The following is a 19332-nucleotide window of genomic DNA, read 5'->3' as shown; positions in this document are numbered from 1 at the left end:
CTAGCTTTCAATGTACACTAATTTTTCAAACCTCCTCCTGCACTCCCCCCCTGCCCCCCGAGTTGCCTTGGTTCAGTGCAGGAATGCAGGGCTCCTGTGAGAATACCTTCTATTTACAGGCCTCAACAGCAGGCCTTGCACATAGAATGTCCTTTAAACTACACTCCTTTGCAATGGCAGCCCTGAGCCGCACTGCTTGAAGACAAAGCCTATGTTTGCAGTCAATGGAACACTGCACCATGGGGAAGCCTGTAATCATTGTGACAGCATGTGCTCACTCCACATGTTCCTGTCTGGCAGGATAAATGAAATGTATTCAGCTGTCTTGGAATACAGAGACTCAGTGACCTCCTTTATACAACAGTGGATGGCTAACTGGAAGATGATGCAAATATCACCTACTCCAGGAGCCAGATGCATAAATGTTCATGACCATAGTCAGCCACTTGCAATGCTGTCCTGGCCCTGCTCTGAGGCTGTATTGTGGCAGCAGCAGTTAGCAGATTTCAACGAGGACCTCCTTAGTGACACGGAGACATGTGACACACTCCCTAGCTGAGGTTCAGGTAGGAGAATTGCTCCCTGAACACCCTGGGTGGACATGACCTTCTGCTGAAGTCATTTTCCTCTTCCTCCTTCTTCCAGCAGCTTGTCCTGCTCTTTGGTTGCCTTTGCTACTCTCCATATCATTCTGTCGTTGAGTCCAAAGGGGTTGTAAATTATTACATCCATGGCTGGGTGCCAAATCTTTGAAGTCAGAACCAAGTCCTTCAGTAGGTGCCACACTGTTTCCTGTAGTCCTTAGCAACTTTACTTCTATAACTGCAGCAACAGCCAGTAGAAATCAATCAGCAAATAACCTATAAGCAATTGAGAATCCCTTTAAATAGTGCTGGTGGGAGGGGTGTTCCTTCCTGCCGCTGAATGCATGCTAGCTGTGCAAGCTTAAGAAGGGTGGTAGATACAGTGGTGAGCTCTAAAATGGTATTGCTGATGCCAGATCAGGTTTACAGGTTTTTGGGTGCAAAAGGCTCTCTTCATGCAGAGAAACCAAGTGTTTAGGAGCTAAATTTCTCAGCTGACTAGTAAGATCAATTTTAAAATTCCTTAATGTTGCCTCAGTAATTTACTTTTATTTGAAAGAAACTATAATAATTGGCTGGAACTATAGAGGTTAATGTAAATCTGATGGGTGAGGGTAACATGGCAAGCAAAAGGATGTTTCTGACCTTTTTGATGTTAAATTGGTCTATATTTTACCGTGAGACTTGACAGTTCCCTTTTGGCACCATTTTTGAAGTTTTCAATTTTTGCTACTAAAATCAAAGTAAAATATTTAATAAAGATTTCACTGTTCAATTAGAAATATGTGTGGGGTGGTGCTGGCAAATTATTTCTACAGGCAGGAGGACCTCCACTTGCCCATCCCAAATGTTTCCTTAAGATTCAAAATAACAACAGAGATAAAGTACCACTCTTTAGGGGAGAGTGAATTTCAGTGTCACAGTCTTTTAAAATATCAGAAAAGGGACTAGGCTTCAAATTAGGCTAGAATTCTAGAGTTGCAATTCAGATGATTTTGCTTTCTTACTTAACTGAAGAGTCAATATTGTAACAATGAACTTTTGGTGTTTTCTTGGAAAGGTTCGGCAGAAGACGGAGAACTGAAGACAACATCCTCTACTACAACAACTTGTTTTTATATAGCACCTTTAATACAGTAAATCATCCCAAGATGCTTCACCATAGCTTTAGCAAACCAAATCTGGCAGTGAGTCACATAAGGAGCTAATAGGACAGCTGACCAAATGTTTGGTCAAAAAGCTAGCTTTGAAGGAGTGTCTTAAAAGAGTAAGGAAAGGTGGAGAGGTTTAGGGAGGGAATTCAAAGCAGCTGAAGTCAGAATTGGCAATACTGGATCAATGAAAATTGGGGTTTTGCAATAGGGCACAATTGGAGGAATGCAGGTTTCAGAAGGTTGTAGAGCTGGAGGAGGTGACAGAGATAGGGAGAAGCGAGGCCGTGGAACATTTTGAAGGATGGGAATTTAAAAATCAAGGCACAACCAGACTGGGAACCAATGTAAGTCAGCAAGCACTGGGGTGATGGGTGAACAGGACTTGCTGTGAGTTAGGTTATGGGCAACAGAGTTTTGGATGAGATCATATTTACAAAAGACACAAGATAGCAGGTCAGCCAGAAGAGCACCTCCATAAAGTCACTTAGTTCATGAAGAAGAAACTGTAAAAAGGTAAACTTTTTTTTCGGCCCATACATTGTGGGTATATTTTGTGAAAAGCTCATCCCTAGGTTGAGAGAAATGCAAAGTGATTTATAAGAATAAAGGTATTATTATGAAGGATTGTTGTTGTGAAATATTTTTCCTTCTGTAAAGGACATTAGAAATTAAATTCTGATTTTCTGTGATATATCTTTTGGACAGGAGTCAATGAATTTCCTGAGCTTGGTTGATGACTAGAACAACTAGCAAATGCCAAGGGAGGCAAAACTCTTCTCCTCTGGTTCAAATGGGCTAGTTAGACAAAACTAGGATAATTGCTCCAAGAAAATGAAGGATAAGAACAAGGACCTTCATTACTGCCAGTCATGTAAGATCATATGCACCTTCCCTCTGAAGCTCAGTGAAAAGGCATTTTTTCTGAACATTATGCCCAAAGTGTTCCTGGAAATGTTCCATGAGAAGGCACAGTTTTCTTTGAAAATGGGTGCACCAGTTTTAAATAGCACTATTTGTTTTATAGTCATTATGCCTCATTAATTTCTAAGGAAGCATGCTTTGTTATTTATATAATAATGAGGGATACTTTCACCCAAAATTAATAAAATAGATTTGGATGCTGATGGTTGCAAAAATTCACGTGTAAAATTCATAGATGGAATTTATCAGCTGATACAAAATGTGAAATTATTGTATGACAGAGTAATTACATATACTGTATTGGGATAGAAATTGTTATGCATCAGATATAAAATAGCCACAAAGCATACCAGTTTAATAGTGGGAGAACCTGTTTCTAATCTGCAGCTGTTGGTCCCTCTACTAGATTAGTGGGCAACATTGTTTAGGTGCCCAGGCACCCACCTAAAATAGGCATTTGGCCCCTTGCCTGAAACGGAGTGGTTACATGTAAGGCACTTCAGCCATCCTTCTGCAAATGCATATCGAGCCTGAAGATCATCCTGCTTCACCACCTCCGTACCCTCCACCGGACACATGCAGGGCACCTCATTTGCATTTTGCACATGGTCACGTGCTTAGTCAGAGCCTGTGGCCTGGAGCTCAGAGGTGGGTGGAGTCGGGGGGATTATGGAGGAAGGGAATGGTGGAACCTGGCAGGAGCTGAGGGTTGGTGGGGATTGATGGGGAGAAGATCTGGAATTAGTCAGGGGAGCAGGCCCGGAACTCAAATGGGGTAAAGGCCTTGAACCCAGATGGGGAAAAGGCCTGGCACTCGGATGAGGAAAGAGCCTGAAACTTGGAAGAAGATGTGGAACTCAAGACCTACAAAGTTGAATAAACATAATTAATGTTCTAAGTTTTATCTTTCGCAAATTTTGCTTTAGGATCAAACTTCTGTTGAGCATCTCTCATCTGGAACCAGTTGACCTGGTCTCTAGAACTGGTTATAAGTTGGTCCCAACTGGAACCAGTTGAGCCAGGAAATAGTCACCAGTTTAACTGACCCATCTTGGAATCAGTTGGAGGTCCCCATTGTTCCAATTTTCTGTTGACAACTGGTTCAACTGAACCACTTAAACTAGCTTTTCCTTCTGGAACTCAAATGAAGAGAAGGCTTGGAATTTGGGATGGGGGAGAAGGTCTGAAACTTGGGCGGGTTGTGGGGAGAGCTCTTGAACGTACGGTAGTGGAGAAGGTCAGGAATTTGTGAGACTGAAGATTAGCTGGGTGGTGTTAAGGTCTTGAACTTGGGAGAGGGGAAGGTCAGGAACTCAGGGATGGGGGGAGAGCTAGGAAAATTGGGAAGATGCAAAAAACTTAATGGTACAATTTTAAAAGGGGTGCAGGAATGTAGAGATCTCTGAAATGGGCAGGACAAGTACAGAAGGCTGTTAAAAGGCTGACAGGTTCCTTGGCTTAATGGCATACAAAAGCAAAGTTATGCCAAATCTTTATAACTATTGGTTAGGCTTCAGCTGGGATGCTGTGGCCAATCCTGGGGGTTGCATTTAAGGTTTTCAAAGACTTAGAGAGTGTGCAGAGGAAATTTCATAGAATTGTCTTCTCGAGTTCTCTGTCCGAATGCAGAGTCCAGTCGTGAATTATTCTGCACCAGGCAAAATAAAATGACATACTCCAAACAAACTGTTCCTTGTGTCTTCCCCTCCAAGGGCACCAATCAGAAATCTAGTCCAACCTAACTGTGATGCAAAAAAACCACTGTCATATGTTAATGCCATTTGAAGGACAGTATAAAATTCGTTTACTGCTATACCGTCCTCAGGATTCCTCAACGACCCCTGTGACCACCAACGAAATGAAAGATTTATTTAATAAAAAAAGGAACATCGGTGGAGTTAGGGGAAGCAAGAGTGCTCCCCCTTCAACAGTCCTATCTGCCTTTGGCCCCCCCACTCTCCAGGAACTTGCCTGAGTGCACAGAGTGATCGCAGAGCTGAGTGCTTGCTTAACAGTGTGATAAAGTTAGGTTATTTGGTCCAAGTAGGAATTCAGTGCAGAGGTGGAAAGAGGTGCTGCTTCTTATTCTTTTTACCCTCAGTAGATTGGGTGAGTGATTTTCTATGGTCACTAAGCTAGGAAAGTCTAACTTGCTGTTACTTTACTGGCTAACTTAGTAATTTAAGTGAGATAAATCAATTAATTGATTAGAATAAAATAATCAATTCAATTAAAAAAATAATTAACTAAAAAAAAGGTTATACAGGCATAGCCGGGCAGGTTGTGTGTCATAAATGCATCATGTAGGAGATTGTGAAGAGAATTATGATCCTGTACAACCATATCTGTGGAAAGTATCTGCAGTTTGAGGAAATTTGGCTTGGAGTTATTGAGCTGGAGTCCAGGCAGCAGTCATTGCAGAGCATCAGGGAGGGGGAGAGTTACCTGGACACTTTGGCTGAAATTTTTCTGAGGCATCAGGGGCAGAAAGTAGAGGGGGGAGGTGGAAGGGCACCCCATTCTTTTGGCAGGCAGTGGGACCTGGGATCTCATTTTACAAGTGGCAGCCAATTAAGTGGCTGCCACCAGGGCAGCCGTCCCTACTAAGGGTACGGCTCGCTCTGAAGAGTAGCCAGCCCAATCAGAGGACATTGTGGAGGCCACTGCTGGGGCTACACCTGGAGGAAGATGGCACATTGATGAACGTGTGTCCTAACAGTAAGGTAACTGGGGTCTGAGGGAACTGAGCCAGTTAGGCAAACCTGGGCAAAGTGGGTAAGGGGTTGGGTGAGGGTGTGTGGTACCAATGCCACATGGGCAGCTATTGCTGACTAGATGTCTGTCTATCAGGAAAAGAGTGCCCATAAAGGAGGACCCCGTAGAACCTGAGGGGAGTTCTGGCAGTCTCCCCAAACAGCGGAAGGCCCTGCCACTGGTAAAATGCTGGCGGACATGGGGAAGATGCTCATAATTGGCCATTTAAGGTTCTGGGTAAGTGGGCTGTCTTCCACTTTTCCTGCCTCTGGCAAAATAGCAAGGTCATTGGAATACATTGGGCATGCCACCCAATGCCTCCCAATGCTATTTTGCCAGCCTTCATGCAGTTGAGACTTTCCCCAAAGGGCCTGTAAAATCCCAGCCTTATTCTAGGATCAGTCACTCCTGACCTCACTACAGCTTTGGTCCAAACATGAACAAGAATTCCAGAGGTGAGGTAAAAGTGACTGCCCTTGATGTCAAGGCAGCATTTGACCAAGTGTAGCATCAAGGAGCTCGAGCAAAACTGAAGTCAATGGGAATTGGGAAATACTCTCCACTGGTTGGAATCATACCTAGCACAAAGGAAGAAGGCTGTGGTTGTTACTGCACCATGACTTTGCTGCAGGGATTGCTCAGGGTAGCATCCAAGGCCCAGCCATCTTAAGCTGCTTCATTAATGACCTTTGCTCCATCGTAATGTCCGAAGTGGGACGTCCACTAATGATTGCACAATGTTCAATCCCATTCATGAGTCCTCAGATGCTGAAGTAGTCCAAGCTTGCATGCAGCAAGACCTAGACAACATTCAAATTTGGGCTGATAAGGGGCAGGTAACATTCACACCACATAAGTGCCAGACAAGGATCATCTCCAACAAGTAAGAATTTAACCATCTCCCCTCGATGTTCACCAGCATTACAAAACTGCTTAATCCCACACCATCAACTTTCTGGAGCTTACTATTACCAGAAACTTGACCAAATGAGCCATGTAAATGCTGTGCCTACGAGAGCAGGTCAGGGGCTGGGAAACATGCTCAAGACCTGACTCCCAAAAAACTGCCCATCATCTACAAGGTACAAGTTAGGGCTGTAATGAAATACTCTCTATATGGCTGAATGAATTAACTCCAACAAGAAGCTCCTCATGAGACAGGGCAAAGCAGTCCTCTCAATAGCATCCCATACACCACCTTAAATAGTCATTCCCTCCACCACCGGCAGACAGTGGCAGCAATATGTACCATATACAAGATGTACTACAGTAGCTTTCCAAGGCTCCTTTGATAGCACTTTCCAACCCCAAGACCTCTACTACCTAGAAGAACAGACAACAGACACATGGGAACACCACCCCCTGCAAGTTCCCCTCAAAGCCAAACACCATCCTGATTTGGAATTATGGGCAGGATCTTCCGGTTGGAGAGCGGAGGCGGGGCCTGCTCGCTGACGGGTAAAATGATAGGACGGAACTCCCAATGTCACCCTGCATCATTTCAATTTTCAGATCAGTGGGGATGCAGCTGAATCAGCTGTGCGCCCGCCGACCTGTGAACGGCCTATTGAGACCATTTAAAAAGTACTTAACATAATTAATGAACCTGCCCATCCAACCTTAGGGTTGGCGAGCAGGCTGGGAGCCCTGGTGGGCTTAAGAAAAAGCATGAAACTCATCCACGGGTGGGTGGAGGTTTCATGAGGGATGTTATGATGCCAGCTGATGTTACTACTGGACAAACCAGTAGCAGGACAGGAGAGGGAACTGCAAGGAGCAGGTTCCAAAAACTAAAGAAGTCTCCAAATTCAGGAGAGTGAAACAGGCATGGTCCCAAGATAACACTTAAGTCAAAGGACAAGGATAGGAATGTGGAAAAGGTCTTGTTAAGTGAAGTTAAGAGTGAGGAGCAGAAAAAGGCTGCAAGTTTAAAGGAAGAAGCTGCAGGACACAGATTTAAAGCAATATAGGCTCGTGAGAAGCCAGAAGATGCAAGGAGTCAGCCAAAGGCCTGTAACCCTTTACTCTTTATGGGCATGTGGTGCAGTGATGTTCTATTGGCACAGCTGAACATATGAGAGAGGGTGGAACCTAGCGTGATAGATCCTAACTTTTAATTTTTGTTTAGATACATGGAGGGCAGCTACTGAACAGAGTCACAGGAGTCAGCTGATGAACTTGTAACAAAAGAATAAAACAAGAAAAGATTCATAGTAAGTACACAGTACATGTAAACCAATAGGTGACCTGTGGTCAGATATACCGCACTCTGAAACCAAGGCCTGAATTTTTTAGTCGGCAGGCGGGCTTGGCGGTAGCGGGTGGGGGCAGTTGCGGAGCTGACCGCCGCCTGCGATCGGCTCTGCGCCACCATTTTACGCGAGCTGGCCAATTAAGGCACGCCCAGCATAAGATGTAAGCCATAGCGCTCAGTGCTACCTTTGCGAGCGGAGGGGGGAGAGACAGTCAGAGCCAGCATTCTTTCGCACGCATGTGCAAGAAAGGACTCCTCAATGCCTCAGGGAGATTGAATCGCTCCATGCCTCGGGGATTGAATCGCTATTGAAATTATCAAATGAATGGTCTAAAAATTTATTTAAGCATGTCCCATCTCATGTGACTGTATGACATGAGATGGAAAATCTTTTTATATTTTGGAAATTTAAAAAAAATTATTAATAAAAGCTTTAGGAAGCCTCATCCCGCTCGTGGATGAGGTTTCCTAAAAAACAAGAAGGCTGCTTAATCTTTTCACCTGCCCGCCAACCTTAAGGTTGGACAGGCAGTGTTAACAATGACATTAATTACTTCCTTATTGGCCTTAATAGGCTGCTTAAATATTGGCAGGCGCACAGTCGACTCTGGCACATGTCCGGCAAATGAAACATTGTGAGACAGCGCGATGATGTCAGGACACACGCCCGGCACGATCACGTGTCATTTTATGCGTCAGCGTGTCAGGCCTGCCCCCACATGCCAACTGAAAAATTCAGGCCCAAGTGATAGATGCCACCTCAAACAGATGCTATGGATTTCTCATCATCTCCCCTCAAATGCTTGCCACACCATGAGCCAACCAGTCTCACTGAGCTCTGTCTTTCACACAAGGGTTTGCAATCTCTACTCTCGAAGGACTCACTTTGGAATCTTCTCCCGTACGGTGCTTTCTCTCAGATGCCTTCCACAAGGGTTCACCTCCAGGGTTTCAAACTTTCCTTCCGATGTCCCTCTCCGTTGGATCACCATGTGCATTCAAGCTTTCTTCCATGCACTCTCTCTCATATGCTCAGCTGTGCCAATAGAACATCACTGCACCACATGCCCATAAAGAATAAAGAGTTACAGGCCTTTGGCTGACTCCTTGCATCTCCTGGCTTCTCACGAGCCTATATTGCTTTAAATCTGTGTCCTGCAGCTTCTTTCTTTAAGCTTGCAGCCTTTTTCTGCTCCTCACTCTTAACTTCACTTAACAAGACCTTTTCCACATTCCTATCCTTGTCCTTTGACTTAAGTGTTATCTTGGGACCATGCCTGTTTCACTCTCCTGAATTTGGAGACTTCTTTAGTTTTTGGAACCTGCTCCTTGCAGTTCCCTCTCCTGTCCTGCTTCTCCTGCCAGCTGGCTTCAAGTTTAGTTTGGGATTTGCTATCTGTCCCTCTCTTATGCTGCTTCTGCTGACAACTCCTTTCAACCTTAGAGCACACTGCCTAACTGAATTCAAACTGCTTTCAGTTTCTGTGTGTGTATATGTGGGTCCGCCCTCTCTGGACCTCCGTTGCTAGGCAACAGCAAAGTTTTGTTTTACCTTGTTTGTTTTAACTCCCCTTCAAGAGTCATAAAATTTCATTAAAAGGCAGGCACCTTTTCAAGTGAAACTAAAACTCAAGTTTTATCCTTTTTACCCACAAAATACAGAAATACAAATTAAACTTGGACATTAAAGCTAAAACTCATTGCTAACACACCCAAACACAGGTATAATTTACTTACAACTATCTCTAGTTCCTAACGTTACAGAGATAGTGATTTTGATCTTTCAGAATTCCTTAGATTCTAGAATAGTTCCCAAGGATTGGAAGGTAGCAAACATAACCCAGCTATTTAAGAGACAGGCATTGAGAATAAGACTGGGGGCAAAATAATTGTCCCGCCAGCGTGAAATCTTGGTCCGGCCCTGATCGCGGGGGGCGGTTGACTTCCCAACCACACTGCCCACCTCCACTGAGCCCACCCGACAAGTGCTAAATTCTGACCTGGGTTTACGAAAGTTTGTTCTTCTAGTGTTCTAATTCTGCCAGCCTAGACTGAAATTGTTGGCAATGTGTCCTTAAAGGTGTGTCATTGCTGCATTCCCTGGCAAGCCATACCAGACATTTAGCATCTTTTGCACAATGAACTTATTTCCAGTATCAGATACAAGTTTATTTTTAGTAGTTTATACCTATTAACCCTTTTTCAAAGAGCATGATAGCCAAATCATTATGTTATTGGACTATTAATCCAGATGGTTTGAGTTCAAATCCCACCATGGGATGTAATGGATCTGAAAGTTTGTTAACAAAAAGCTGGAAACAAAGTATATGTGACCATGAAGCATTTAGATTGTCTTAAAAACCCAGCTGGTTCACTAATATCCTTTAGAGAAGAAAACCTGCCATTTTTACCTAATGTGACCTAAACATGTCTCCAATGTGGCTGGCTGTTAACTGCCCTCAGTTTTTAATTTTCAGGGCAACTAAGGATGGACAATAAATGCCTACTTAGTCAGCAATGCCCAGATCCTGAGGTTGTTTGAAAAGTTAATGCAATATTCAAGATATATCTTGCTTAAGCAATTTAATATTTTAAAAGTATCAATAAGCTCCCCACCCTTAAAACATCTTCTCATGGGTTGCCTCAATTACACTGGAATTATTTTTGTTACTCTCCCATGCCTCTTTTCTGATACTTACACATCATTTTGCTGGGGTGCAGTAGGAGCTGCACACAATTATAACCATCATATATACAGTCTTAATATAACATCAGTAGACTAGTATTCCATTGATCTTGCTCTATATCCCAGCATTTTATTAGTTTATTTAGTTACCTCACCACTGTCTAGACATTGACAGCAATGACTCTATTATAGCAAACCCAGTTCAATTCATTTTGTACTTATGTTGCATCTTGTTTTGTTCAATGTTCAACTCTTTCATCTGCCCTCTCAAATTCCTCTGCAAAGACTCAGGTGCATTTTTAAACTTGACAATAATGCAGTTAAGTTTCAAAATCCTTGTTATGTAAAAGAGAACAAAGAAGTTCGAGCACTGACCCCAGTGTTACCCCATACCCCATGTTACAGCATCGAATGAGGCCGTTGAGCTGCTTGTCCTAGCTCTTTAATTGCATCTGTCCATTCTAATTGTATTTCCTTACTGTTCCTCAAATACTTTTATATTTGTTCTTTTGAATTGCTTACCCAATTTAATTTTAAATTATACTATTATGATTTCTGCCTCTGCAATAACTTGTGGTACAGCATTCCATTTTCTAATAGCCCTCTGAAAAAGAATTCTTCTAACTTCCCTTTTACTTTTCCACAGATAATATTAACATTCAGCAAAAACAATATTTCACTATTTACCCATGCAAAACATTTTATTATTTTGAAAACAATTGTCCTACTTTTATTATTTTTTCTTCATTATTATAATCTCTACTTGCTGGTATAATTACAATGAATCTGGAAATCCTGGAACTCCCTCCCTAACAGCACTGTGGGTGTGCCTACACCATGTAGACTGCAGCAGTTCAAGAAGGCAGCTCACCACCACCTTCTCAACGGCAACTGGGGATGGGCAATAAATGCTGGCCCAGCCATCAAAGCCCATATCCCGTGAATAAGTTAAAAAAAAATCTTCGCTATACTCTTTCCATGACACTAATATTTCTATACTGGGATATATGGAACTTTAAACAATACTCCAACTAAGGCCTACCCAATATTAGAACTCATATAGCCAGGTGATGAAGAATAGAGCTAGACCCCAATATTAAGATCCCAGTGGGGATCTGTAAACCAAAGGAACAAAGGAGGATTTTCACTAACGAGATGGGGAATTTCCCAACTCAGCAGACCCATCTCCATACAAATGGCTCCTGCATGCATTTTTTCCACTCTGTGGAGGCAGGGGAGGAACTCAGTGGAGCCCACTGCCCCTGGAAGCAATTTGGATACAGCCATGGATGCGAGTGAGCATGAGGTAGGCTGGTTAGACAGCTTGCCTCTGTTCTCTGGGACTTCACCCTAGTTGTTAGGCCTTCTAGCCCTCACCTTCTCACCCCACACACTCCTTCGCCCCTACTCCCCATGCCCCCTCCATGCCCTCACCATGCCCACTCACGCAGTATGCATTATATACAGAACCAATGGGCCATATAATAACGTAGGCAAGTCTGGAAATGTTTATGAGAAAATATCCATTCAGAAACCTGCCTTGAGAAAAACTGCTATCTTACAGCATTAAAAAGTGTCAGTCAGACAATGTCATTCATAGTTTCAATAACCAAAGCTTTAGCCCACTTCATTCCTCTCAATCTTGTCAAATAAATACACATACATTTTAGAAACAATGGCAACATTTTCCCCCTGTCAAAGGAGAAGTGCGGGAGCAGGTGCAAGTGGGTGGGCTTCTGATCGGCGCCCCCAGTCGGGGGTGTGCTGCCATTTTACATGGGCAGGCCAATTAAGGCCAATCCAGCATGATGTGCTCCAGGAAGTGCTATGTGCTCCCTGTGTGGGTGGGGAGGGGTTCTCTCAGCCAGTAGTGGGTTCTTTTGCGCATGTGTGTGAAAGAGCGCACAGATCTCCCTGAGGCAAAGTGCTGCCTTTAAAACTTTGAATAAAGATTAGAAAAAAATTTCCCTGCTGTGTCAACTCATGTGATACTGTCACAAGAGTTGGGACATGTCCAAACTTTTATTGTAAAATATTCTGCATTTTTTAAATCACTCATGAAACCTCATCCCGCCCGTGGATGAGGTTTCATGTTTTCTCACAAGCCCACCTGGGCTACCGGCCTGTCCGCCAACCTTAAGGTTGGATGGGCAGGTCCATTAATGAGCTCAATGGTTTTTTAATGGCCTTAATAGGCCGTAGACAGGTTGGTGGGTGCACATCTGACTCAGATGCGTGCCCGCCGAACTGACAATCTAAATGACACAGGGTGACATTGGGACACACGCCCACTGTCACCCCATGTCATTTTACGCGGGTCCCATCCCCGCTCCCCAACCAGAAGATGCTGGTCAATGACTTATTATAGCCTCATTACAATATTAATCAGCCAAAACTAACACTCCACCTTACCCATTTGTGAATCTTGGAGTTCAGTCAACCATTCATAATAAGTTATCTGGCGACTATATCAACAGGAACAGATGGCCTGGCATCTGTTTCTGCAAAAGGCCTCATTATGAATGTTTGGTTGAGCTCCAAGACATATTAATAGATTCGTTCAGCAGGGTTCTATTTACTCCGATTCAAGGGTCATTCAACTATTGACACAATTGCCATTGGGTGAGCAGGGCAACTAATCTGTGTGCGCTCAGTCAGCCTAGGAGGTTGTGTCCCTCTAGGAATAATGGGGCCATAAGAGGGGGGGTTCAGAAAGCATTGTGAATATAGCTGAGAGTAATCAAGGCAACAAGGTACTCAGAGATAGAGATGAGTAGCGATGAGGGTCAACATCCTCAGGAACAGTTGCAGGAGGGCAGAGGAGAGGATCAATGGGCAGAAAGGCTATGAAGGCCATACTCTCAACATGGAGTGTATCATCAAAGAACAAGCTACTCAAAATGCCAGAGAATCAGTGCCACAGATGACTGCACCTATCGCAGCAAATGGTATTTGAGATTTGTGTCATTGTTGAGGAAGACCTCCAGCAGGAGAATGCCGATGGGCATGCACACTAAAATGCTGGATAAATAAAGATAGAAAATGTTGAAAATACTCAGACGTGTGGTAGCATCTGCAGAAAAAGAATTAATGGGCAAATCTTGTGGAGGTGACAGGGGTCTTGGCCATTGCCTGTGGTGCTGCCGGTACTACACTGACAAAATTGGGGCAGAGATTATGGACTAAAATTGTTGAACTCAATTATGAGTCCAGAAGGCTGTAAAATGTTCAGGCAAATGATAAAGTGCTGCTCCTCAAGGTTACATTGAGCTTCATTGGAATATTGCAACACACCAATGACAGAACTGTCAGAATGGGAGAAAACTGGAGAATTAAAATGGCAGGCAACTGGGAGGTGGGAGTATTATGACCGGGATGGGAGGAGTGCGTGAATGATCAAGCTCCACTACTCCTCAGGCCATACCATTAATTTAAATAAAAGCAAAATACTACAGATGCTGGAAATCTGAAACAAAAACTGTCTTTGTTTGCCATTAATTTAAATATTTCATTATCTCACTCAAATGGCTAGTTGTGAACCTATACCTCTACCACCCAAAAGGAAAGAGACTCTGAACAGGCTTCTTTCAAACACTCAGAATGATTAATTTATTTTAAAACAAAACTTCCTTTAACAAGTTGCAAGTACTGGTTAACACACAATGCTAACTGGGAAATATAACTAGCAAACTCTTCCTAAAGAAATCCCCCTGCAACACACAGGCAAACAGAGGTCTAATAGATAGAGTTTCTCTGTAGGTATGGGCTTTGAAGGATGGGTGTTATAAAATAAAGAATAAAGTCTGCAGAGTCTCGATGCTGTCAACCTGGAGTTCTCTCATGTGCAGTGGGTGCCTGGAAGTTCTCATCACTGGTCTCAGCTTTGCAGGTCCAAATGCAGCCAGTCAAGGTAGCCTTCTTTCCTCAGCTTGTTTTCCAACAAGACTGCCTTCAAAACAAGCAGGTTTACGACTTAAGTTTTTTTCCTCTCTCCTTTGTCTCCCAACTTTTCATTAATTGAAGTTCAACACAAACAAACAACTTCTTCTCAAGTACCATATAGGTAAGGTGGTTTCTTGGAAGAGGCCTGCTTGTTGACAATTCCAAGGTGAAGTTATGACTTGCTTTTAAAAAAAAATCCCAGTTTAGTATTCAGATCATGCCATGTCCTCCATTTTGTAAAATAAAACTTCAGTCTTGAGAGATATGATTCTAATATACCTCAGTCCTTAAGAGATCAAATACCATTTCCAAATATGTTTCAATACAAAGAATGCAGAAAAGTATATGCATAACATATAAACAATTCAAACATGCACTCACTCAGCCATTCATTCCTTATACAGAATCTGTTCAGTTTTCTGACCTTGTTGCTTTCCAGACAATTATAAACAATTTTTTGTAAGGAAATAGAGATAGTTTAAGTAAGTTATATTAGTATTTGTGGGTCTTAGGAATGAGTTTTAGCTTTAGTGTTTAAGTTTGACTTGCATTTCTGTATCTGTGTGTTAAGAAAGTTCAATTTCAGTTTTAGTTTCACTTTAAAAGGTGCTTGCATTTCAATTGAGAGTTTTACAATTTAAGAAGTTAAGCAAACATAACAGTAGAAAAAAAACAATGTTGTTGCCTAGCAACAGGGATCCAGAGAAGCAAGTTCCTCCAACAGACACACATATAAAAGCTAAAGAAACAACAGTTTTGAGCTCGGTTTGAAGACTGCTGCCAAAAAGAAACCATCTAGAAGGGACAGAAAGGAGTCCCAATCTAAAATTGATTGAAAGTAACTGCCAGGAGAGGCTGGAGAAAAGGGGACAGGTAGCAAGTCCCAAGCTAAAGAAAGTGCCCAAAATCCAGGTGAGTGGAACAGGAGAAAGTCCCAAGTAAACCTTCTAGTCAAAGGAAGGACAGAAACCTAGGAAAGGTCCTGTTAAGTGAAGTTAAGAATGAGGGGCAGAGAGAAAAGCTCCAAGCTTCAGATTTAAAGAGACAAAAGCTGCAGAAGCAGATTTAATGTGAGACAGGTTGCAAGGGATAAGAAGGTCCAAAGAGATGGCTAAAGGTCTGTAAATCTTTGCTATGGGCATGTGAAGCAGTGATACTCCTGATGGTGGAGTTGGTAAAAGAGAGTGTGTGGAAGACAGCTTGAATGCATGTGGTGACACAGGGAAGAGGAACATCAGAAGGAGAGTGCGAAACCCTGGAGGTGAACCCTTACAGAAGGCATTTGAGAGAAAGCATCGGTTTGGGAGAAGATTCCAAGGTGAGGTCATGGAGAGTGGAGATTGGAGACCCTAATGTGAAAGTCGGAGTTCAGTGAGTTGGGTTGGCTCATGGTGTGACAAGCGTCTGGGGGGAGTTGAGGAGAGATCCATAGCGTCTGGTTGAGATGGCATCTGTCACTTGGTTTCAGAGTGTAGTGTGTCTGACCACAGAGTGCTAATTGGTGCATGGCCTGTGTACTTACTGTGGACATTAGAGTATAAGGTAGCTTTTGGACTTGTGTTATCCTTACAAGTCTGTGTATATCTGTAACAATATAGTTGTGGGTGAACGAGTATTGTAATATAATTCATATTTTCTTGTTTAATAAATGTTTTATTCTTTTGTTAAAAGTTCATCAGCTGACTCCTGTGACTCTGTTCAATAGCTACTCTTCACGCATCTAAACAAATAAAAGTTAGGATCTATTAAGCTGGGTTCCACCCTGGGATCAGGCTTGTTCAGGGGTAATCTCAGCTGGGATCATAACACAATTTACATTCTTGATAATGCATCAGCAATTATATTATCTTTTCCAGTAATATGCACAACCTTCAAGTTATAAGGTTGTATTAGCAAGCTCCATTGGAACAGTCTATATTCTGAGTCTTAAACTTTTCCACAAGGGCCAAAGACTTATGGTCAGTATATGCCAATGTTTCTTTATAGCCATGTCGGATATATACCTCAAAATGCTTAAGAGCCAGTAACAATCCCAGAGTTTCTTTTTCTACCATAGAGTATGTCTTTTGATGTCGATTTAATTTTTTAGAAAAGTACCCCACTGGCTTCACTGTGTCTGATTCATCTTCTTGCAATAAGACTGCACCCACCCCCAAGTCACTAGTGTCGATTTGTAGCTTGAAGGGTTTAGCCAAATTAGGGGAGGCTAATACTGGTTCATTAGTCAGAATTGCCTTCAGCTTCTCAAAAGCTGTCAGGCACTCTCTTGACCATACCACCTTTGCTTTCTTTTGCAATAAATCCATTAGTGGAGCTGTTAATGTGCTGAAGTTTGGCATAAATGTACAATAAAAACCAATAATTCCTGAAAATCTCATAATTTCCTATTTAGTTTTAGGGACAGGGAATTCCAGCAAGGCCCGTACCTTCGCTGTTCTTGGCAAGACTTGTTCCTTCCCCATGATATGCCCTAAATAAGTTACTCACACTTTTGTGAACTCACTTTTTGCAAAGTTTATTTCTAGATCTGCCGACTGTAATTGTTTAAATAAGGCTTCTAGTTGTTCTAAATGGTCTTTCCATGTATTGCTATAAACCAATACATCATCCAAGTAAACCATACAGTTAGGAACACTGGTGATCACCTGATTCATTAGTCTTTGGAAAGTGGCTGGAGCATTTTTCAGTCAAAATGGCATTACTCAGCATTGGGATAAAGCATTTGGTGTGACAAAAGCTGATATCTCCTTAGCTCGCAACGTTAAAGGTGCCTGCTAGTATCCTTTCAACAAATATGTCTTCGTAAGGAATGAGGCACTGCCAACCTTGTCAATACAATCTTCTAGATGAGGGATTGGGTAGGAATCAAGTGGCCATAGACAGGTTGGCGGGCCTGCAGCTGATTTTGCTGTGCCCCGCCTTCCTGAAAATTTAAATGGGGCGGGGTGATGTCGTGGGCCCCGCCCCCTGCTTGCCGACAGTAAAATTCTGCCCATGGTCTTTGGTGAGTGCTTTATGAATTAATTTAAATGGACCTGTGTGATCCATTCAAATAGAAGAGCTATTAGCACAGTTTTGATGCTTCCTATGCCTGCAGGGGGCTCCCTTGCAAGCAATCTTCTCAAGAGGGTGTGCCTCACCCACAGGAGGCCAATCAGCTTTACGCAGAAGATATTAATTTTGCTCATATTGTTAAGGAAATAGAGATAGTTTAAATAAATTATGGGCAGAATTTTACACTGAACAGGCAGGCTGACACTTGTCCCGACCAGACATGAAATTGCGCGAGGCGAGTGTCCTGACATCATCCTGCACTTGCGCGATATTACGGTCAGCAGGTACGCACAAAAGTTGGAAGCGTGCCTGCTGACAATTAAGGGGCCAATTAAGGTTATTAAGGGTGCAATTGTCTCCAATTTTTTCTGGTTCATCTAACCTTACCGTTGGCGGACAAGGGAATCAGCCTTTGCACTTTTCATGAAACCTTATCCAAGGGAGGGATGAAGTTTCTGTTATTAAACGAAAGAAAAATAAAAATCCATGTCCAGCATTTTTGTCATTTATATGTTCAGATGCCTGATTGTGATGTTTGGGCATTTCTTCCTGATTTTAAAAACTTTAATGAATGCTTTTCAGGTCTTCAGCTCCCCGAGGCAGCTCTTTGACTTCAGGGAACTTTCTGACAGTGCTCGCCCATGCCTGCACTGACGTCAGCGCTCGCCGTCCTCCTGCCCCCACCCCGGCAGTGTTGAGCTTCTCAGTGCGTGCTTCACACTGGCTGGCCATTAATTGGCCATCCAGCATGAAATCACAGTCGGGGAGGGAGGGGGCTGTGCGATCCCAGTTGGTCATCCATTCCCTGGTCAGTCCCAGACATGCCGATTGCGCCAGCCCGCCGACCTAAAATTTCTGCCCAATACTTGTATAGGTGGGAGTTAGGAATGAGTTTTAGCTTTAATGCTTAAGTTTGATTTGTATTTCTGTACTTGTGTGTTAAGAAAAGGTCAATTTGAGTTTTAGTTTCACTTTAAAAGGTGAAACCTGGGATTTAGTTTAAATTTTGAGGGAGACAGCAGGTCTAAAGCTGTTTGTATACCTGCATTTCTAATGAGTTTTTTCTTTACGACTGTTGAAGAGAAGTTAAAGCAAACACAAGGATAGAAGAAACTGTGCTGCTGCCTAGTGATAGTGGTCCAGAGAGGGAGACCCACCCACCCACATGCAGAAAAAACTGGAAGAAGCAGTTTGAATTCACTTGACAGCAGAAGCAGCCTAGAAGTGACAGATAGCCAGTCCTACACCAAAGTTCAGTTGGATCCAGGACTCCAGATAGACTGGACATTGGGAGAGGGAACTGCAGAGTGAGAGCAGATTTCCCAAAAGAACTGAAAGGTCCCAAGGCCAAGGAGTGAGACAGAAACAGGAGAAAGTCCGAAGAAGACCTTCTAGCCAAAGGAAGGACAGGAATCTGGAAAAGATCCTGTTAAGTGAAGTTAAGAGTGAGAAGCAGATGAAGGCTCCAAGCTTCAATGAAGAAAAGCTGCAGGAAGCGGATTTAAAGTGAGAGGCCAGAAGGTCCTAAGAGACAGCTAAAAGACTGCAACTCTTTGCTACGGGCATGTGAAGCAGTGGTGTACTGTTGATGGCTGAGCCGGTGAAAGAGAGTGCATGGAAGCAAGCTTAAATGTATGTGGTGACCCAGGGGAGAGGAACATCGGAAAGAGAGTTCCAAATCCTGGAGTTAGACCCATGCAAAAGGCATCTGAGAGAAAGCGTCAGTTTGGGAGAAAATTCCAAAGCGAGTTCTTAGAGAGTGGAGATTGGAAACCCTCATGTGAAAGAGTTCAGTGAGACCGGTTGGCTCACGGTGTGACAAATGTCTGGTGGGAGAGGACTGATGAGAGATTCATAGCATCTGTTTACAGTAGCGTCTGTCACTTGGTTTCAGAGTGTGGTGTGTCTGACCACAGGTCGCCAATTGGTTTACATGGACTTACTTACTGTGAACATTCGAGTATGAGATAGTTTTTGTAACGT

Source organism: Carcharodon carcharias, chromosome 2 (assembly GCF_017639515.1).
Source record: "Carcharodon carcharias isolate sCarCar2 chromosome 2, sCarCar2.pri, whole genome shotgun sequence".
Classification (NCBI taxonomy): Eukaryota; Metazoa; Chordata; class Chondrichthyes; order Lamniformes; family Lamnidae; genus Carcharodon; species Carcharodon carcharias.
Note: the sequence above shows the minus strand (reverse complement) of the source record.